Genomic DNA, 10,580 nt, shown 5'->3' on the forward strand with positions numbered 1-10,580 from the left:
AATAAATAAAAATTATGCAACGATATCCTCCTTAGTCTTGTCTTTCTATGCCTTTTTTTGTATAATTTTACATGCTTAGAATCAGGAAGTTTATCCACCCTATGTTTGGTGACATTAGCCTTTGGCCCATATCTAAAGACAAGTACCAGTTTTAGGAAAGAAAGTTTTCTCAATTGAAACCTACCTCTTCCTTGCCTAAAACCTACTTTCCTTAATAATAATGTAAACTTGTATGCTTATTTCTCTAACTGATACAATTTTACAAAGGGAAATTTGGGATTACAGTAGCTACTTTTGACAAGAACAAGATTGTTCATAAAAGAAGTGCTTTAGAACACTTTACTATAATAACACACTTTCATGTGTGTACATATTAAAATGAGTATTTCTGTATCTAAATTTTATCTTTTCACTTTTTTAGAGAAAGCATAATTAGTTTTTTAAGGTGGTAATTTTATATTTGTCTGGAGCTAACTCTCATTTTGTTCTGTTTCTCTGTTTTACTCATCTCTTAGAAAATTCTAAATATTAACTGATCAAAAAATAAACAAAAACATTCAGTCATTGTGTGCTCACTCCAAAAATTACTAGTCTAGACAGTCATATAAAAGCAAAAAAAAAAAAGTCATCAAACTCTTTGAGTTTATTTTGTGAATCCTGAAAAGTGTGCTGAGTAGCCCTTGTTATCATACTTACAATGCAAAGAAGATAAGGCCTTAGTTCTGGGGTAAAAGAAAAACTTTTGGCATAAATCAGAATCTTTAAATTTTAATTCCACATAAAAGTAATGTCAGTATAATGTTTCGCTTTGAACAGGACAATTGATAAATAGCTCATGATTTAAACTTCCTTGGCCAGGTGTAGTGGCTCACTCCTGTAATTCCAACACTTTGGGAAGCCAAGGCAGGAGGATTGCTTGAGCCCAGGAGTTCGAGACCAGCCTAGCCACCATAGCGAGACTTTGTCTCTACAAAAACAAAAAATTAGCCAGGCATGGTAGAGTGCACCAGTGGTCCCAGCTACTCAGGAGGTTTAGGTGGAAAAAAGAATTGCCTGAGCCCAGGAGGTTGCAGCTGCAGTCAGCCATGAGTGCCACTGCACTCTAACGTGAGTGAAAGTGAAACCTTGACTCAAAAAAAAAATAAAAATAAAAACTTCCTAAATTTCCTATGTTGGTTTTAGAAGTTAAATAAATTACTATCGCTTCTATAACATGTTTAAGTTTACATATATGAATGTATATCTATATATGTGCATACATATATAAATAAAATACATGTAATTGTAGTCAATGAAATGATAAAAACAGATACTTTTTAAAGAATTTTATAAAATCCTTATAGTGCTACAAATAATAAGGATTTCATGTGTTAGCTAAAGCTGTAAATTCCTAATCCTTAACTATCTTTAAGACATTAAACAAGTGATTAAGTTAATTAATAAGTCATTGTTCGATGCCGGAACAATTTCTAAGTAAAAGACATATGTTCTGTTACACATGTAAGGAAGTTAAAAGTCACCATTCTGTCCTAACATCACATAAAAAGGTGAACATAATGAAAAACTAACAACTCTTCTTGGATCCATAAAAGAGGTGAAGACATAGGGTAAACACCATCTCCAAGATGGAGAGACAAGCGGGCAAAGCAGGGAGTCACAGCTCATGCAAGCAGAGACTCAGTGGAAATGGTTGCAGGAACCAGTGCCAGGATAAGAAAAATCAAAACTGTAATGAATGAATTGCTGGAAGTGCAGTGGAGACAAATCTAAGAATTAAAAATTTCAGGGGCCGGGCTCGGTGGTTCAGCCTGTCATCCCGCGCCTCTGGGAGGCTGAGGTGAGCGGATGGCCTGAGCCCGCGGCTTCGAGACCCGCCTGGGCAGCGAGACCTCATCTCTACAATAAATCAAAAAACCAGCCGGGCACGGTAGCGCTGTTGGACCCCCAAGCCCTAAATCCGAGAGACCACCAAAGAGCCAGCTCTGATGCAAATCACACGAGGGTCTTTATTCAGGCTCGAGTCTGGGCTCACGTCTATAAACGGCGCAGCGGTACGGGAACGAGAGCCCTGACGCAGTGCAGCAAGCCGCTTATATACACAGTTACAAGGGCGGGGAAAGAACTTTAAACTTGTTCGCACATGATTGGATAGAATTGCATAAGCACGGTGACAGAGATACTGATTGGTTGGTTTGCGATGGATTTTCGCAGGCGGGCTGGGCTGCCGGTGCTTGACTACTAACGGCTACACGGGGCAGAGTGGAGTTAGTTAAACCATCTGGAATGTTAGATAAGCTGCGGTCTACACAGTCCCTGTGACTGTGCGTAAATCAGCTTGGGCATACAGGCGGGTTTGAAATAACACAGAGCCCACCAGAAGAGTGGCTTGCCCACCATCATTTAAACAGAGGAATGTCTGGAAAGGGCTTATCGCTCAACATTCACATACTGCAAACATTTTGTAACTTTACAGCCCAAGTCACGACCAGGCACCTGGCGCAGTTACTACCCGGCACCCGACATATGCCTGGTCCTGTGGGGTCTGAGGTAGGGGTTTATAAAATACAGCAAACGTGAGGTAGGGGTTTATAAAATACAGGGAACGTTTCTTTCATAGCAAGTATAGTTCTTTTGAGTCTTTCAAGTGCACGCCTGTAATTCCGGCTACTCGGAAGGCCGAGGCGGAAGGATCGCCGGAGCCCAGCAGGTCGAGGCTGCCGTGGCGGGGAGCGGCCACTGCACTCCAGGCTGGGCGACAGAGTGAGACTCCAACTCAAAAAAAAACCCAAAAAACCAATCAGGCTGCCGGAACTACAGGCGCGCGCTACCACGCCCGGCTGATTTTTTTTGATTTATTGTAGAGATGAGGTCTCACCAAGTTGCCCAGGCGGGTCTCGAACCCGCGGGCTCAGGCAATCCACTCACCTCGGCCTCCCAAAGTGCTGGGATTATAGGCTGAGCCACCGAGCCCGGCCCTGATTGGTTTTTTTAAGGTGGTAATTTTATATTTGTCTGAAACCAACTCTCTCATTTTGTTCTATTTCTCTCTGTTTTACTCATCTCCTATAGTTCTATACACATAGAACTATAAAGGCCTATTTACAACAGCTCCTTTCACCTCATATATCATGTCTGGCTATCAAGAAAAAAATTATAAGGCATATTAAAAGGCAAAAAAGAGAATTTGGAGAGACAGAAACATCATAGCAGGAATGTTGGAATTATCAGACCATAAATTTAAAACAATAATTAAATGCTAAGGGCCTTAATGGATAAAGTAGCCAGCATGCAAAAACAGATGGGCAATGTAAGCAGAGAAATGAATATTCCAAGAATGAACAAAAAAGAAATGCTCAAGATCAAAAATATTGTAAGAGAAATAAAGAATGCCTTTGGTGGAGTGCGGTGGCTTACGCCTGTAATCCCAGCACTTTGGGAATCAGAGACAGGATGATTGCTTGAGCCCCGGAGTTCAAGACCAGCCTAAGCAACATAGCAGACCTCGTCTCTACAAAAAATTTAAAAATTATCCAGGTGTGGTGGTTTGCACACTTGTAGTCCTAGCTACTAGGGAGGCTGAGGCTGAAGGATTGCCTGAGCCCCAGGAGGTCAGGACTGTGGTGAGCTGTGATCCTGCCACTGCACTCCAGTCTGGGCAGCAGAATGAAATCCCAACTTGAAATAATAATAATAAAAAAACATTGAAAAATAAACAAAAAAGTCGGGTGTAATGACTCACTCCTGTAATCCCAGCATTTTGGTAGGCCTCTGCTAATGGATTGCTTGAGTCCTGGGCAACATAGCGAAACCTCCTCTATACAATAAATAAATGAATAAATAAGGTGAGTGTGGTGGCACGCATGCCTGTAGTCCCAACTACTTGGGATGCTGGGGCAGAAGGGTCACCTGAGCCCAGGAGGTCCAGCCTTGGTGACAGAGTGAGATCCCCAACTCAAAAAGAGAAAGAAAAAACCCTTAAAAGCAGTGTTAAAAGAAAAATCTAAGATAAATTAAATTTAACAGTCTAATTGAGCAAAAAGTGATTTGGGAATCAATCAGCCTTCCAAACCACATAGGCTCAGATAGACTACAGTGCGATTTTCAAAAGCAGAGGTTCGTAGCCCCTGCAGTTTTGCCAATACTTCCAGTTTATTTCTTACTTAATCAGACATAAGAGGCCTCCAACTGGATCCAAGCCACTTAATTTTCAAACCTAATCTGATCTTGGATTCATTCCATTTTCTGTCATGACTTCAAAATCCAGTTTGGATCAGAAATTTGCTCACACAAACTCCTGTAGCTCAAAACACAAATTCATGGAGCTGTCTAACTTGAGAGAGCCCAATGATCCCTAGCTGCTCTGAGAAAACCATGAATACAATGGTCCCAGTAGGAATACAATGGTTCCAATAGTTGCCTCGCTTGGTCACTCAGGGCTCATGGAAAGTACTAGAAGTTCTACTTCAAATCCAACTTCTGACACCATCTATTAAAAGAAAAATCGAAGACAAATTAAATTTAACAGAGTCTAATTGGGCAAAAAATGATATGTGAATTGGACAACCTTGCAAATTAAAATAGGCTCAGAGAGACTGGTGCAACCACATAGTGGAAGATTTTTGGATAGAAAAAGGAAAGTAACATAGAGCAAATGGAAGTGAAGTACAGAAATAGTCAGATTAATTATAGCTACACATTGTCCTTTGAACACAGTTTAAATAGTTGACCAACTTGATTGGCCAAAACTCAGTTTGAAACAATAATAACCGAGAATTTCCTCAAATTAAAGTCAAATACCAAGTTACCTATCCAGGAAGCTCAGAGAGCACCTGACAGAATTAGTACCAAAACCTACACCTAAGCATATTGCTTTTAAACTACAGAAAATCAAAGCTAATAATAATAATAATAATAAAAACTCCTTAAAGAAGACAGAGGAAATAAAACTAAGCCACGGAGGAATAAAGATAAGAATTTTTATCCGACTTTTTAGAAACAACGCTTGTTGAAGAAAGTAGAGTAAAATATTTAAAATGCTGAGACAAAAAACGAAACAAAACAAAACAAAACACTCACCAACCCAGGATTCCTAGCAAAACTATCCTTCAAAAATGAAGGACAGGTTGAGTATGGTGGCGTATCCCCTGTAATCCCAGCACTTAGGAAGTCCAAGGTGAAGGATTGCTTGAGCCCAGGAGTTCAAGATCAATCTGGGCAACATAGAAAGACCTTGTCTCTACAAAAAAATAAAAAATTAGTCAAGCTTAGTGGCTCACACCTGTAGTCCCAGCTACTCAGAAGACTGAGGCAGATGGATTCCCTGAGCCAGAGAAGTTGAGACTGCAGTGAGCCAGGTGAACCATGATCGTGACACTGTACTCCAACCTGGATGACAAAGTGAGACTCTGACAAAAGAAAAAATAAACAAATAAATAAAAAAGAAGGAGAAATAAAAATGTTCTCAGACAAATGAAAAGTGAGGAAATTTGGTACCAGTAGATCTGCCTTAATAGAAATGTGAAAAGAAATTCTTTAGAGATAAGGAAAGTAACATAGGTGAGAAACTCAGTTCTTTATCAACAAACAAACAAAAAGAATATATTTGACTATGCATGCTTATGCATATGTGTACGCTTATATTCTTATATATGCTTATATTAAAGTGAAATGAATGACAAATTATACAAGGAACAAGAGGAAGGTATTAAGATTTGTTTTGTTGTTAAAAGGTACTCATACTATCTGTGCATATAGCATTATTTGAAAGTGGATTGAATTGCTTGTAAATGTATATTGCAAACTCTAGGGTAAGGGATAAAAAAAGTAAAAAAAAAGTAGTGTAGCTAATATGAAAATGCTCAATTAAAATCAAAGAAGGCAGAAAAAGGTGTCAGACATAAATAGGAACAAAGAACTAGGGCAACAAACAAAAAGTAACAAATTTGGTAGCTATTAATCCAACTATATCATTAATCACTTTGAACATCAGTGGTCTAAATGCACCAATTAAGAGACCAAGGTCAAGAGAACTGTACAAAATATGAGACCTAATTTTATGTTGTCTATAAGAAACTCACTTTAAATATAAAGACATATATATAGTAAAGTATATATATTAAAAGTAAATGAATGGAGAAAATACAGCACACTAATGTAATCAAAAGAAAGCAGAAGTAGGTATATTAATTTCAGACACAGAAGACTTCAAAGCAAGGGAACTATGAGGAATAAAGAAGAGCATTACATAATGATAAAGGGGTCAATTCTCCAAGAAGACATAACACTCTTTAACGTGTGTGTGCCTGACAACAGTCAAATTATACAGTTTTTAAACTGATAGAATTACAAGGAGAAACAGATGAATACACAGTTATATTTGGAGACTTCAACACCCTAGATCAGAGATGAACAGCTCCAGTAGGCAGAAAATCAATAAGGATATAGTGAAACTCAACACCACCACCAGTCATCTGTATACAGGTGACATCTGCAGACTACTTTATTCAACAACAGCAAAATTAACATTCTTCTTAAACATACATGGAACATTCATCAAGATAGACCACATTATGGTCATAAAACACACCTTTAAAAGAATGGAAATCATATAATGTTTGCTCTCAGACCACAATGGAATTAAACTAAAAATCAGTAACACAATGATAGCTGAAAAAAATCCTAAAATATGTGGAGATTAAACAACACACTTCTGAATAACATTTGAGTCAAAAATAAATCTCAAGATAAATTTTAAAATATTTTGAACTAAAAGAAAATGAAAACCCATAATAGCAAAAGCAGCCTGGGTGACAGAGTCAGATTCTGACTCAAAAAACAAAACAAAATAAAACAAAAGATCAAGATGGAGAATTGCTACACTACCTGATTTAAGACCTAATATCAAGCTACTCTAATCAAGAAATGTGTTATTGGCAAAAGAATGAACATGTAGATCATCAATGGAACAGATCAGAGAGCCCGGAAATGGACTCACATCAACATAGTCAACTGATCTTTAACAAATGGAGAAAAGATTTTTTTCCCCCCAACAAATGGTGCTATAACAACTGGACATCCACATATAAAAGAATGAATCTAGACCTCTCACAAAATTTAACTCAAAATGGTTCACAGTCCTAAATTTAAAACTATGAAACTCTTAGAAAGATAACATAGGAGAAAATCTAGATGACTTGGATTTGCTGATGACTTCTTAGAACATCAGAGGAATCATCCATGAAAGAAAGACTTGAAAGGCTCGACTTCAATAAATTCAAAAATTTCTTCTTTGTGATAGACACTTGAAGAGAATGAGAAGACAAGCCATAGACAGGGAGAAAATATTTGTAAAATACATATCCGATAAAGGACTGTTATCCAAAATATACAAAGACCTCTTAAAACTCAACAGTAAGGAAACAATCTGATTGAATGGACCAAAGACTTTAACAGACACCTCATCAAGATACACAGATAACAAATAAACATAAGAAAAAATGCTCCACATCATATGCCATTAGGTGAATGCAAATTGAAACAATGAGATATAACTACACATCTATTAGAATGACCACATTCCAGAACACTGACAACACCCAATGTTCATGAGGATGTGGAGCAACATAAACTCTCATTCATTGCTGCTGGGAAGGCAAAATGGTAGTCACTTTGGAAGAAAGTTTGGCAGTTTCCTACAAAGCTAAACATTCTCTTACTAAATGATCCAGCAATCTTGTACCATAATACTTACCCAAAGGAACCGAAAACTTATAGCCATACACAAACCTGGACACATATACTTATATTAGCTTTATTTATAGTCCAAATATATGCCAAAACTTAGAAGCAACCAATATGTCCTTCAGTAGGCTAGTGATAAATAAACTGTGGTACATCCAAGCAATGGAATATTATTCAGCACTGAAAAGAAATGAGCTTTCAAGTCATGAAAAAACATAGAGGAAATATAAGCACACATTAATAAGTGAAAGAAGCCAATTTGAGATACTGTACTGTATGATTCCAACTACTGTATGATTCCAGCTATATGATACTGTATGATTCCAACTATATGACTTTGTGAAAGCAAGAAGATACAGGACAGTAAAAGATCTGTGAAATCGATAACGAAAGCTTTTAGATGCTTTGCTATTATGTAAGAATGAAGCCATAATAAATTGATCTTAACCCCAATGCTTCATGATATTAAACACAATAGCAGAGATAAATTGGCAATAATGTGGAACCAACTTTAGTGGAGCAATTGTAGGGGGATTGCTGAGGGTGTTCCCAATGTGCATTCTATTAGCCAAGAATATAAACGAGGTGAGACTAAAGGTAGGACACCGACAGAGGCCAAGGCTTTAAGGCCCCTTTGAAAACTGCCAAATGTATTTTACATCAGTTATCTCAGGAATAATATGACTATATCCAGGTAGTTGTTTGCTTATTCTCTAGATGGACTGAAGCTGTTCCTTGCTGGAGAACTACAACTCCACACTCTTATTTTCTACAAACTTTAGGAAAAGCGAAGAGAATTAATGAAGTCCTAAAATTAAAATTATCAATGCTCTAAAAAAAAAAAAAAAAAACCCCTGAAATTTCATGGCCCTTCATATTGTCATTTGCTTTGATGGCAATAAATCCACCCTTTGCAGGATCCACTGATTATCTCTTCATAAATTAATAACCTTCTCCCCATCGATGTATTTTAAAACTTTACATCCAATCCTAGGTCTACCCATTACAGACTAATGTAAATAAATGTTTTATGAGACTTATGATACCCCCAGAATTATCACTTAAAGATTTCAGTCTTTTAACCATTAAAAACAATAAATTACCAATGACACATCATATTACTTGGAGTTTAAGAGTCATTAACCTAAAAATCAATTTATCCAAAAGAGAGACTGTTTGGTCATTATTTGAATATGAAATAAAATTAAATATCATTTGAAAGAACTATAGTATACTCTCCTAATCTATCATGAAACCTTGAATTCCTCAAATGCATCTATCCATTTATTACAACATTAGGTGACTCCATTTATTAACTCAATATTTGTTGGAGCCTCTATCCCATTCATGAATGCCATCCATTTATTAATATTATATACCAAATAATGTGTTAGACATTGGGATAGGAGGACACTAGGATATGAGGTATATGACCTTTTAATCTGGAAGAGAAGGCAGGCAAGTAAGCTCATAAGGGAAGTCAGGTAATATGGTATTTGATGCTCCAATACAGGTATGGAAAGAGAAATGTGGAGGACAGATAGAAGTAGTCAGTCCATTATAAGGTGTGTGTTTGGGGTGAGGTTCAGGAAAATATCACAGGACTGAGAACATTTATGGAACAGAAAAAATTTCACAAATTCAGTTGCAAAATGTTTATAGATAGTACAGAAAACAACAACAACAACACATACTTCTGTATCTGTAGCCCTCTAAGTTGCATGTAACAAAAGCAGACTTTTCTCAAAATAGGTCAAGGAATTTAGCTATATCAATTACAAAGTTGCCTTTTCCCCCTTTTTGATAGAGTAAAAAGAATTTTAAAAAATGGAAGCCGGGCTCGGTGGCTCAGCCTGTAATCCCGGGCCTTTGGGAGGCTGAAGTGAGTGAGGTGAGTGGATTGCCTGAGCCCACGGGTTTGAGACCCGCCTGGGCAGCGAGACCTCATCTCTACAATAAATCAAAAAATCAACCAGGCGTGGTAGCGCGTGCCTGTAGTTCCGGCTACTCGGAAGGCTGAGGCGGAAGGATCGCCGGAGCCCAGCAAGCCAGGCTGCGGTGGCCAGGAGCGGCCACTGCACTCCAGTCTGGGCAACCGAGTGAGACTCCAACTCAAAAAAAAAAAAAGAAAATGGAGCCCAAGGGATGTGTATACTGAATTTATTTCAACGTTCCCAGCATGGCAAGGACATAATTGAGCCTTCTGAGGGCCATTACAAAAATTGAGCTGTAGTCTGAAAGTGTCCTAATTCAGACACTTTGGAGTTTCGCCTGGAGTTACAAACGGAGTCGCTTTTGTGTAGCCCTTTGGGACTGGCGGGGAAGAGAGGGATCGGAATGGAAAAAGTCATTCCAGGAACAAAACGGGAAGATCCAACACTTACTTTATCTTGTTGATTGCTAGATGCTTTTACCTTATTCTCATATTAACCCCTATTTTTTCTATTAACAAGTTGACTTATGCTGGGAGAAGGCATGTAAACTGACCGAGGTCAAACGGCAACTAACAAAGAGCGACGCCCAGAACCGTTCTTTGCTGGACTAAGTCTTTTCCACGCAAAACCAACAACAAACAAACAAACAAACAAAAACAAACACAAAGAGACCGAAGTCCCAAACACCAAAGCCCCACCCTTCCACTGGGTCTTTTCCTGATCACTAAGACCTGGAGGCCGTTGGTCAGGCCGGGTCCGACCTAGATGGCAAGGTCATTTCAGCGCTCCGCAAAGTATTTGCCAAACCCCACCCTGGCCAAAGGAAGACCCCAAGAGCGCCCAGGGAAGCGCACGACCTGGCGCGCGCGCTCCGGCGGCAGAAGCACGGTCCCGCCGTGCAGGTGC

The sequence above is a fragment of the Carlito syrichta genome, unplaced genomic scaffold (genome assembly GCF_000164805.1).
Source record: "Carlito syrichta isolate Samal-C Ts95f unplaced genomic scaffold, Tarsius_syrichta-2.0.1 Scaffold309069, whole genome shotgun sequence".
NCBI classification, from domain to species: Eukaryota; Metazoa; Chordata; class Mammalia; order Primates; family Tarsiidae; genus Carlito; species Carlito syrichta.